The 12717-nt window shown below is 39.9% G+C and overlaps 1 long non-coding RNA gene across 1 annotated transcript in view; it reads left to right on the top strand.

The window, feature by feature from the left end:
* The window catches only part of LOC106728943, a 345556-nt gene that overhangs the window by 285108 nt on the left and 47731 nt on the right, over positions 1–12717 (top strand). Inside the window, exon 10 of the long non-coding RNA XR_001365214.2 lies at positions 1839–1880. This is a non-coding gene — a long non-coding RNA (uncharacterized LOC106728943). The remainder of the gene's footprint in view (positions 1–1838; positions 1881–12717) is intronic.

A 12717-nucleotide genomic window follows, 5' to 3' on the forward strand; every position in this document is an offset into this window, starting at 1 on the left:
GGAAACATCACCACTCACATCTTCTACAGCATTTGTTTCTGGAGTTTGTTATTCTTTAAGGTCTTTCAGAGCATGCTGTAATTAGCCCCCAAGGCTTTGGCTTATTTTTAAAATGATTATCTCCCCAATTGAGAAAAAGAAAGGCAAAGCTTGTGGTTCCTTGGTTAATTTAGTCAGTAGAGTCAGCCACAACAGATAATGAATGACTCTGTTAAGCTACCTGCATTGATCTCATCCATCAGAGAGCAGGCACTTCATCTAGCGCTGTCTAGAAAGAGGATGTCTGCATCTCTATTACCTTCCTTTCCTTCCTGTCCCTCACCCTTGGCCCCAATTCCCCCTAAAAAACTCAGGGAAAGTGAAACTAATGTCAATGGCTGTTTTAATGGTCCATCTGAAACCCGCCGCTCTTTCCCTAGAAATTGTGCAGTGCTCGGCCATTTCTAGATGGATGGGAGGGAGATGTGTCCAATCAAAATTGAAGAGTATTTTAGCTATTTTCAAGAAACAACTAAGGACTAAAACCTAATGGATCTTGAATTTCAATTTTTAGCATATTTATTAATAACAAAAATGTTTGCCAGAAGGTCATGCATACATACGTGTATGTGTGTGTGCACGCGTGCCTTATTTTTCTGCACAGATTATTCATGGTAGCTTCTTCAGGGAAGACAGTCAGTTTTAGTGGTTACAGTGGAATGTCATGAGAGGTTCTTTTTTTTTAACTTTTAAACAAAAGCCCCAAATTGTATATCATCAAAAAACCATAGATGAGTTTTGCTTCTTACTTGTTGTTTTCTTGAGAGTCCAGGTTTCCTTAATGCCCACCCAGATTCTGCCTGGTCTCAAAGTTTCATTGCTTAGTTCTGCTCTGGACACATGTGATGTGATGTTCCCATGGCCTAAGCCCCTCAGGGCACTGCCACCTGGTCCTATTTCTGGGGTCCTATTATCCTCATTGCTGTCAGGAAGCCAAGTTCTATAAGAGCATCTTCTACCGTCAGTCTAGATCGAGAGAGGTTAACCACCACTGACCATCACAGGGACCCTGGTGCCACTCTTACAAATGCATTTTTGTCACTTTGGTAAATGGAGTATCGTCTAGGCCAGCTCACTGAATAGCACTGGCTGTTGGGCTTTCCAGCCTCATCTACTAGCACGCTGCTCTTCTGAGCCTTTTAGTACCTCTTTCATGGTCAGTCATGGCAGTTCTGGCATTGCTACCTCGCTAAGCATGGGCCATCACTTTCTCCTAGCTTCCAAGAGCTAGCCTGTGTGCGCTTTTGTGTAGGCGCTTGGGGTCCTTACCAGGGTCTTAAGTCCTATATCACAGGACAGTGCTACTATACTGACAGAGTTTTCCTGTTATAACTCTATGTTCTGCCCGCCTCAGTCAGCATCTACAGTCCCTTACACACACCACTCCCTAGATGCTGCAGCTTCTCTGTGTTATAGTCCCCCTCCTCTCTCAGCAGACTCAGGGCTTCCTCACCTATCTTACGTTTTGATTTAGCCAGTTATTCTCTGTCCAGGAAGAGAGGTGGGAGTCCATCCTGAAGGGGGTTCATATTGTCTTAGAAGGCAGAACCCTCACCATCATCTGTAAGCGAAGAGAAGGGAGAGCCAGGCTTTCCTAGGGAGAGGGGGTCCACTTCTGTGGAACCAACAGATATACAGTGATCTGGGGATGCAAGATTTTTTAATACATTGACCCAGGTGTTGCCATCCCAGTTTCAGGGTCCCGCTCTTTTCTGATTAACACCCTGAACTTGGTTTAGCCAAATTGCTGAGACTGAGAATTTAACCTTCTCTAAAAATCTGCTACGCTTACCTTTCAGTTGTGGACCTGATCTTCGCCTGTCTCTGCTTTCTGGTTGCAGGTGAGAGTTTTTTTATTTGCTGACAAGACCCTTGTGCCTTTACACTTCACCTTGAATTGCTGATTTGTCATTCTCAGCCCATGATTGTCTTTCTCCAGGGCACTGTTGCCCCTAGCAACAGTCCTCTAATTCAATTGTTTAATAACCACTTCCCCAAACTGCTCCAAGGCCAGGGACAGCGCCCCGTCCACTGTGATCCCGTTCCAGCTCAGGAGCTGTGAGGGTCGGAACAGTGGCACCACTGCCGCATGCTAGGGCTATCACCAGCGCACTCACTACCCAAGTGACGGTGTATATATTGCCAGTCATCCAGTTCCAATATGCCATTTTAGTGTCTGCTTCCTAGTTTGCATCCCTGCTACCCTGTTGCATATCAGATTATCTGGCAAACAGACTCTTTTATAAAGGTTCGCATTCAGCAAGTTCACTGGGGATCCCTCTCAGGAGCAAACCTGTGGATGACTGAAGTAAGACTAGACAGAGGGGGCAAGTGAATTGTGCTACACTCACTTCATGAGCCTCAGATGACCCCACAGTTAGCGCTAGAGCTGGGAGAGTTCTTTGTATTTGCCCCACCTTAAGCCAAGAGAGCAGTGGCCTTACACTCTTAGTTCAGTCGGCTGCTCCTGGGAAGTGTGCTTTGACTGTGGGCGAGGAAGCCCTCTTTAGCAGAGAGCAATTCTGGGTAAGCAAGCATCCAACACTCCCAGCAGCTGGTAGAAGGAAGGACAGTCCTGAAGGGGACTCTGGGCAGCACGCGACATCATCCACTTGTGGGTTCCTTTAGGTCGCTTCTAGATTCCATTAGGTAGGCGGTATGTTTCATCCATATCTGTAAAACCACCTCCTAGCATGGTGCCTAGTAGTATGTAGATCCTAGCATGCTGCCTTGGCAGTAAGTATAAAATAAATGTGATGGACTCAGTGAATGCAGCTGGGATGGTGAGGGAAGGAAATCAACTAGAATATGCAAATAAAGTTTAGAGAGTTAGACATGTTGGGTTTGAGAGGCCACTGGGATTTTTTTTGCTGGTGTAGATGTCCAATGAACATTTGGATAAATAAATCCAGAGTAGAGGTGAGGATCAAAGCAGTAATTTGGGAGTTATCAGAACATAAATGTCATTAAAGCTCTTCTTCCTTACTAACTGAACTCTAACTTCAAAAGTAAAACAAACTTTATTTCCCAGTGTTTTTTGCAAATGGGTATAGCTATGTGACAGGGTTTTGGCTAATGAAAATGAAGTTCATGTTGTTGAGTGGAGACTCCTTAAATATTTCTCAGAAGGGAGACAGAGTCTACTAGCTCTGGTCCTTTTCCTGTTCTCCTAGTGCTTGACTAGCAGCAGATTTTACTGTTGGAGCTGTGGCAGCCACGGTGTGACTGACCGTGAGAGAAAGGCCAACAGACAGGGGCCCTAAAGTTGCTGAGTTACCATGCCCACTTAGGAGAACCTACCTGTCATATGAAAGAAAAAGAAACTCCTGTCTCGTGCACACCTCTCTTTCTCATTCTCTTATGTGCCAAATGCAATCTATAACTGACAATGACCTTGGATGAGATGTCCCCAGGAAGAACTTAGAGTGGGAAGAGCAGGTGCAGTCAGAAACTCTGGAGATCACAAATGTTCACAAAGGGAGTAAAAAGAAGCACAGGCTGTGAAGAAGACCAAGGAGATAACAGAAATTATAGAAATGATAGAGACAGAGGCCTTGCAGAGAGTGAAATCACCAAGGAAAAAGAAGTAATCAACATTTGAAATGCAGCAGAGCAGACCAATAAGAGTTAAGAGGTATCCAATGATTTGGAATTTAACTCTATGTAGTTTAGTGTTCCAACAAAGGAGGCAATTGATAAATTCTCACTGCTGTTGACTGATACTAAATTGATTACAGTGATTCATTCATTCAACAAATAATTATTGAGCACCAAGCAAGTACAAGGCACCGTATGTACAATGATAGTCAAAACAGACTGAGAGCCTAGGGTCTCATAATTTAAAAGGATGCTTCCCACTGGCTAATCATGAAAATGTGAACATTTATTACTTTGGGTTATTGAAATGCCTGATTAAAATTCTGTCATGAAATCCTTTAAACAAGGACCATTATATAGCCTACCTTACACAAATACTTAGTCGTAGTCTTATTATAATCTCAGAAACCCAAATCTCTAAACCGCATTACAGATGCTGAAAGCAATCATAGGGTAGAACTTATGGGTGTATCTTGGGGAGAGAACTATAAAGTTAGATGATCGTATGTCAGCTACCCCTACTCAACCAGATGTGATTGAGCTGGTGCTATTCCATCCATGTTGTGTGAATAACTAAAATGTTAGAGAGGAGGACTTGAATCAAATAATATATCTACATGTGTAGGTAACAGCAACAGAGGAATACCTCAAAAGTGTTTTTGAAATGAAATGAAGCAAGCTATCATTAAGATGCATGTGAAACCTTTTCATTGTTTTTTCATTGTCATTTTTTCATCTATCATGTAAATAGATAATTTGCAGGTTTGAAAAATCCAAATGCATAGCCAGCGGCACATCACAATAGGCTAGACAATTGTTGCAATTCACCTGTGGTTCACGATAAAAAATCTCTTCACGGAGTAGGTGTAGTCGCCGCATCTCATTATAATGTGTATGCCAAAGACATATCCTACTTCAGGGGCTCGCGGTGCTGGGCTTGAACATTTTGATGCAGCGAATGGATTCCCATTCTTCCTCTGGGCCACTCCAGCTCTACAAGTCAGCAACACTGTTGATTCAGAGGCAGTTACAAAGCCAGTCAAAAGCAACAACAGGAACTGGTCGTTACAGGAAGGGAAATGAAAGGGATTGGAAAAATAAAAGACATGGGCCAGAAAATATACATTATTTCACACTGGACTTGCCAGATATAGATCGAAGTGGGCACGAGGAGGGGGCATGACAAAGAAAGATAAGCAGATTTCAGCTACTCATAAGTACCTGTTTGAGACAGATGAGTGAGAATTCTATCTGTTAGAATCACTACGGTTTCAAATGCTAACCCTTCCAACTCAACAGGAGCTTTCCCAGAGGGCTGCACAGAATATAAATGTGTTTCACAAGTTTTGAAACTCCATTACCTCAAGGTATTTTGTTGTTGTTGTTTTTGAGATGTCTGGAAAGCACAAAGTCAAGGAAAATTATGGTAAAATAACCTTGCTAACCACCATCAACCCTTTAGAAATATTTCATTTGGTATCTAAATGGAAATTTTATTGAGCATTGACTATAGGGAAAATAGTGAGAAATGCTCAGAGAAGAATGGATAAAATGCAGTCATAATTTGGTCTGACATATTTAGCCCAAATTAATGACTGATACTTAGCATATATACTACATAATGATATGCTTATTTATAAGTGACAAATGTCAAAACAGATTAACTCAAATTTCCTTTTAAAATATATATTTCCTTAACATATTTATCAAAAAGTTTCCTTTAAGAAGAGAAAATTGGTGAAATATCTGTCTTTAAGCATACTGAGATTAGATTTACACTGGTTTGGGAGAGTTTAGGGATACATTAGTGATAAGTCCATAGAAAAACAAACCGGAAAACAAATGAATAAGACAATTATTAAGTTTAGGGCTGCAGGAAAGGAAAACTAATCATAGGACCCCACAATGCTCAGATGTGAATAGTGTACTCATAGTCATAGTAATGTAAATGCTGAATATTGGTCTCCTCAAAATACTCTATAACCCTATCTGTAGGGTAGGAAGTAGGTGGGGGGGGGGGTCAATAAATAAATAAAGCTAAACTGAAAAGAAAAATAGCATTATAAGCATACTACTAAGAAATGTAACTGTAGGTAACAGGATAAATAGCTGAACATTTAAAAAGTCACTGTCCTTGAAATGGGGAGGAGGGTGGTGTTTGGGGACTGCTGTTTCCTCAACAAGCTTGGAGGACAATCTGACTCTTTAAAATCTGTAAATATATCATTTTGGTAAGTTGCTTAAATCTAAAAATGCATGTTACATCCCAGCATGTAATACAAACACTGTGTTTATATGTGTATTTAAGAGGTCTTTAAGGATTAATTACAGTCAATCATTATTATTTCTAAGGAGTGGAATTATAGCAATGGGAAGAGGAGGAGGAGAAACTTTTATAAACATCAGCAGAGTTGATTTTTTGAACGAGCATATATTATTTTGTAGAAATTAGATTTCTACATAAATAAAAATGTATGTAAATTAAAAATTGAAGTAAAACATTGCAAACTAAATAGTAGTTTTATTTATATTAAATTTTGTACACAATCATAAGCATTGTACATTAATTTTGAAACTCAAATGACTTGGCTGAATTATCCGTTTATCATTTGGAGACTGGTTTGGGGAAGACGTAACTGTGTAACGCACAGGAACACAGACTAATCAAGTGGCATATTTGATGAGGTGAAGTGAGACCATTGCACACAAAAGCAGGTTGTACATTTTAAAATGCAGAACAAATGAATGTATCAATTATAACACCTGGAGCTGTAGTCAAATAGTAAACCAGAAGAAGGCAAATGGTAGCCCAGAGAAGTGCTCTTTTTTAAGATGACCCAGAACCTCTTTGGAACCTTCCAGAACTGATTACCATTCAAATACCTACTTCGATAATGACATGTTTGGCTTCTGTGGGTCTCAGCATCAAGTATAGCATTTAAATGAAGCTCTATCATTGAGATTAACTGTAAGGAAAGAGCATGTGATTAGCTAACTTGGTCAGAGAACTAGTTGAGCACAGCCAGCTTCCTTGCTTTGATCTCTGAGTGGGCAGCCTGGCTTGGTTCTATGCCTTAGCCACAAACTGTACTTCCAAACCCAGCAGTCTCAAAACTACGTGCCACAAAGGCGATTAGACAGAGGAGTGGAGTTAACCTATGTGAATCCAACCATACTATCCAAGAAAGAGCTGAAATAATGTTCCACTATGTTAGGTAACTAGCAACGCATCTTATGATTAGGCAACATGTTACTGTTTCAACATACTTGCTGCTTTACTCCTGCTGCTGGGAATTTCTGCTTTCTTTTGACTAAGGTACTTAGAATCACTACAGTGGAAGGGCCTGATAGGTCATTTGGGCCACGTCACTGCATGATGCAGAGCTTTTCTCTACAGCTTCCCTGGGAAAAGTAGTTTAGTCTCTGCTTGGTCATTTCCAGTGGCCACGGGGGTGGGGAGGATTCATCGTGTCAAATGGTTATTCATTGCGTTGTTGGGCAGTGATAGTTGTTAAAAGTTTCTCCTGTTGATGGGTCCATTGATCCTAGTTTTGTTCTGTGGCAGAATATTGGACAATTTTAATCTTTCTCTGGATTGTGTATAGACAACCCCTGTCTTCCAATGCCTTCTGTTTCTTGATGAAAAAGTTTCTTAATCATTTCTCCAGTTTTCCTCACTCTTTCATCTTCTTTATGATTCAGATATGTTCCAGATTGTCAATGTATAGTCCTCAGATCCAAATACAAATCTAGGTCCACCTTGTGCAAGCAGGGCGGTCACCTTCTTGGCCTGTCCAGTTTCTTGCCTGTAGAGTTTTATAAAGGTAACACAAGAAAGAAGAGCCATTGGCAGCTCCAAGTCCAGTGTGGCTTATGTTGGCCTCCTGTTTCTTACCCTGAATCTTACCCTGGACTTTCCTCCAAGGATCAAAAATGATCAGGGCAACAAATCAAGGACCAAATTGAAATATCGGGCCAATTTTGAGAAAGTGAATAACTCTACTAGCGGTAAACAAATTCCTTTGTGAGTCGTGTGGTTTCCAAAGCATTGCTAGTAACAAAACTGAAGGAGAGCCTAATCCAGTTATCAAAGAACAGATCATTAGAAATAACTTTTGCATGATGGATCCCTGCACAGCATGTAACTGAGAAAACATGAAAGGAATTGAGTGATACTTTTATAATAAAACTCCTTCCATTCTCATCTATTTGTGCAAACAAGTTTACTTAGTGCTTACTACTACAAAAACAAAAAACAGTAATCACCTTAAGGCTGAATGCTGTTTAATTCTAACAATATATAACATTTGTTCATGGATTCATGAACTAATTTTTTAAAAGCACAATTCATCTTATTTAGAAATGCATCTCCGCTACAATTTTGCTTTTCATGCTTAACGAACATGTGTTCAAATGTGTAATAATTTATGCTGTTTGGGGCAACTGTATATGAATAATAATTATCTTAATTCAGATTATTTCAAATAATGAGAATCTGTGACCACAGAAATTTTTTAAAATTGTAGATTTAAATGTATATACGTATTCTTTTTGAGCTGCTATAGGGTGATTAATAAAAGACTTTCAAATATAAAAATATGAAAAAGCGAAATGGAAATATGAGTTCCCATAAAAAAGAATAAAATAAAATTTCATACAATTAAGAGGATCATGTTCCTATGTTTTAAAAATAAATGATCCAAAATATCAAATTATAAAATTATCTAAATTCCTCTGGATACATTTAAAAAGCTAAAGTAACTGTTTCATTTTTAAGTGTCAATGTTACTGACATGCCAGAAATTATGTTCTTTAGAAGTACTTCAAGAATTATATTCTTCAAAGAGAGGGTATAGCTCAATGTTAGAGCACCTGCTTAGCATGCACAGGTGGTGGGTTCAATTCCCAGTAGCTCCATTAAAAGAAAGAAAGAAACCTAATTACCTCCCCCAAAACAAACAAACAAACAAAAACTATTAAAATAAAAAGAACTATATTCCTTAAAACTACTTATAATCAAAATTTATAGATGTCAAGCTAGAACCATGTAAAAGGTACATCTTTCTTCTTAATGAAAATGAAACACATGTTAAGTTGTTTTCCCTTACATGACCAAAAGAGTTTGGATATCACTTCCTTAAACCTCTCACTAAGAAGCCTGGTGGTACTCACTCACACTCCAGACTAAGAGAGACACAAAAGCAGTTTGGAAGCATGTCTCAGCCATGTCGTCCTTTCATGCTCTTGGTTGAAGGCAAGGTGCTAAAAGCTGAAGGATGACACTTGATTAAGGGTGGACACGGAGGGATGGGGCCGAGCCGAGAACAGTAGAGATGGGATTACACCTCACTACTCTTGCACACTGCAGTGGACCTTGCCTACTAGACTTCTCTCATGAAACTGCTATTTCTCCCATTTGCTACATTGGAGTCAAATATTTGATGTTTGCATGTCAGGTAAAAAAAAAAGTACATTAAGCACAATGCCAGCAGAATATATATTTCACCTACTTGTGTGCTTTTTAAATTGTCAAAGTTCTAATGACTGTCAGAATTCCTTCTGTGGGCTCTCTAGGGGCAATTCTAGTCATGCTGCCCTTAAATGATTGACACCTTTCCTTGCTCATTGATTTTTCATACCATGTGAAATGAAACTGTGTCTCTCACGGAGTTTTGGAAAAGCAGATAGAGATGCTGCCACCATCTCTGATTTAATTTGAGGGCCTCATTTCCTGCCTGATTGAGCTCATGTAGTTTTATGGAAAATTATACAGCCTCATCAGAACACCCTCACGAGTCAGTCCTTTGAGGAAATCTGGAGCGGGGACCTCTCCTACCCAAGAAAAAGAATGTCTTACTCAGCAGGGCCCGGCAAGGGGAGAAGGCAGCCTGGGTGCAACTGACTCAGGGATGCCCTGAGGAAAGGCAGTTCCTTTGCTTTCAAAAAAGGCAGAGGCTCATTTGACAACCAGCAAAAAATGACATTTCAGAAATGGCTAGACTCTCAGCAAATTTTTCAATTACTTTTAAAGAAACCTTTTAATGATCGCAACCATTTATTTATAGGCTTGGCTGTATTCTGAACAGGTTGATCCACTCTGATTAAAAACCAAATATATAAATAGTTATGAAAAATAAAGTAGAAGGATTAATTTTTCTTCCCCTAGCAGCAGTATAAGCGTACTTCTTGGAATAAGGGAGTTGTATACTATGTTATCTCCATGGTTCCTTCTGATTCCATCAGTGGTAATCTATGCTCCTAGATGTAGCTAATCCATCACTGAAATTAAAAAGGGACCAGATAGAAATGCATTCTCGATGGTGGAGTAAGAGAATCATAGACTTTCAGAGTTAGAGATAACATTAGAAGTTATCCCATCTAGTGTCTGGCTTCAGATGAGGTAAAGTGAGGCCCAGTATGTTCAGATCACCTATTCAAAGATGAATAATGGCAAAACTTGCATTGGAATCCTGTTCTAATGGCCCACTGTTTTTCATACCCTTTGTTCATCTTATCTTAGTGTATGAGAGAAATGTAAAAATAGTGAGAGTCCTCTCTCCCTTTGGCAGTTCTGTTCATTAGCAAAACTAATAGACAACCTCACTCCCTTCTTCCCTGCCACCCCCACTCTAGAGGCCAAAGAAGTTAAATACGCCCATTCCTCGTGTCCGTTGCCTTCAGAGGTACTCGCTGACATAGCTCTGGCCGTGAAATGCAAATGAATGTCTGCCAGGGGCTCAGAGGAAGACTTTGCCTTTTTGGATAAAAGTTATAGAGAGCTACCCGTTGTCTTTTACTTTCTTCCTGCCTTGGATACATATGTGCAGCCTGGAGCTGAGCCAGCCGTCTTGAGAAGTGACAAACATGAAGAAGCATCCAAGAAAGTTATAGAGATGCCCTGACACGTTTAGGCCTCTGAACCGTCAACAACTGTTACTTATTTCCAGGTTTCCTGTTATGTGAGAAAAAATAACCTCCTCTTTGTTTGGCCACTTTATTTGTACCTCATGTTATCTGTAGCCAAAAACATTCCTTACTGACATTTCCTTTCCTTGTTTTGTGCATAAAATCATACTGTACAAAGGAGACCCAGGACGCCGACCTGGGAGCCCAGTAAATGTGTTTTGATGGCTTAGGTCACCTGAGGAAAGAAGGGAAGTGCTTCCTCAGCATCTGCTCCCTGTCCTTCTGTGTTCTTTACCTTCAAACTCATTCCTTGTAGGGGATTAAAGTGGCCACCCAAAAGTATTTCCAAGTCCTAAGCCTTGGTATCTGAGAAGAGGACCTTTTTTTGAAAATAAGGTCTTTGCAGATGTAATCAAGTTAAGGATCTTGAGACTAGACCATCCTGAACTTAGGATGTGCCCTGAATCTGACATCGGATGTCTTTGTAAGACAAAGGAGAGGGAGATCCAACACACTCAAACTCAGAGAAAAGGGTGGAGCTCGCTTCAGCAGCACATATACTAAAATCAGACTCAGAGAAGAGGGCCGTGTGAAGATGGAGGTAGAGATGGGAGGGCAGTCACAAGCCAAGGAATACAGGATTGCCGGCAGCACAGGGAGCTGGGGGAGGCGCCTAGGAGGGACTGTCTCTCAGAGTCTTCAGAGGAACATGGCCCTGCTGACACCTTGGTTTCAGGCTTGTGACCTCCAGAGCTGTGAAGGAAGCATTTTCTGTTGTTCTCAAGCCACCAAGTTTGTGGTAACTTGTTATGACCTCCCTAGGAAACTTACATCCTCTCAAAGATGCTTAGTGCTTTGGTGCTGCAGGGGAAGAGTCTGAAGAAGGGAGAGTGAGGCACACAACACACTCAGTACAACCATGTTCAGAGCCCAGGTAAGGCGGCCCTTAATTTTCCATGAAAATCCTACTCCAGAATATAGCATAAGGGTGGAAGGACTGGCAATTTGATGAAAAAACTGTCATTTCACCAAGTATTTTAGCAGTTACCTGAATTTTTTTTTTTTAAGAAAATGAAGGCAAAGAGTGAGTAGACATTCTGCCCAAAGGCCAGGCATTATGCAGAATCTTATCCAGTTACCAAGAGTTAAGTTGAAGGGATGTTTGGCAATGACTGGCATAGTTGTTAAATCAATGAGACAATGATGGGTGGGGGACAGGAAGTCTGTTTTTTCATTAGTGAAGGTGCTAACTGGTCTGTAATTCTCAAGATTCTACATAGTCAAGCATATTCCCTTCCAAAATATCAACATCATCCCATTGAGAAACTGACCTTGAGGATCTTGGGAAAGCTCAGCTACCGACACTCCCATTTTTATTAGGCGTCCTGTTAAGGCCCACACACATCTTGTACCCATAGAGAATGGGGAACCATCCTCCTTATCTATGTTAATTTTGGATACATTGTCCAGGACCATGGCCCAAAGTTCATGCCAAGCCTACTTCCTTGCACTTCCTTGGCTAGGGCAGGGAAAATAGGGCAAATTCAACGACTTACTCACCATTGATCAAGAGTAAGGGCCTGTGTTTTCTTTTAAATACACACTTTCTCCATTATACATTCTGGCAGAGGCTGTATTAAAATTGTAATTAATGAAAGAAATGTTAATTCAAGTGATATATTATTTAATGAATTCATGATTCATTAACTTGAAAAGAATCCATTTGTTTGCCTAAAATGAATCTCAGTGATGGAACTATATAATTATTTAGTATGAATAATGATAGCACATTTAATAAAATTAGAACAATTTTTGGTAAATTTTACAGATTGGGATTAATTAATAGTAGTTATATATAATAGTTTTATATTTCTATATGTAAATAACACTAGTATGATAATTTAAATATTCTAATGCAGTTCTAATATAGCAACCCCAGTTGTAGCACCCTATTCTTACAGTAAAAGTTTTCCAAGTCACCATAATGAGCCAATAAACTTAAAGTTGTATTCCTGCTATCAAATCTGCTTCTTTAATAACAGAAGCATTGGATGTGGAGAGATATAGTGGTTTATTTCATCTGGGTTGATATAACGTTCTCTAGTAATCACTATTATCCTAAAATCTGTATCATGCTCTTAAGAAACAAATGCCACACATGATGGTTTTGCAGAA

The sequence above is a fragment of the Camelus ferus genome, chromosome 5 (genome assembly GCF_009834535.1).
Source record: "Camelus ferus isolate YT-003-E chromosome 5, BCGSAC_Cfer_1.0, whole genome shotgun sequence".
In the NCBI taxonomy this organism is placed as follows: Eukaryota; Metazoa; Chordata; class Mammalia; order Artiodactyla; family Camelidae; genus Camelus; species Camelus ferus.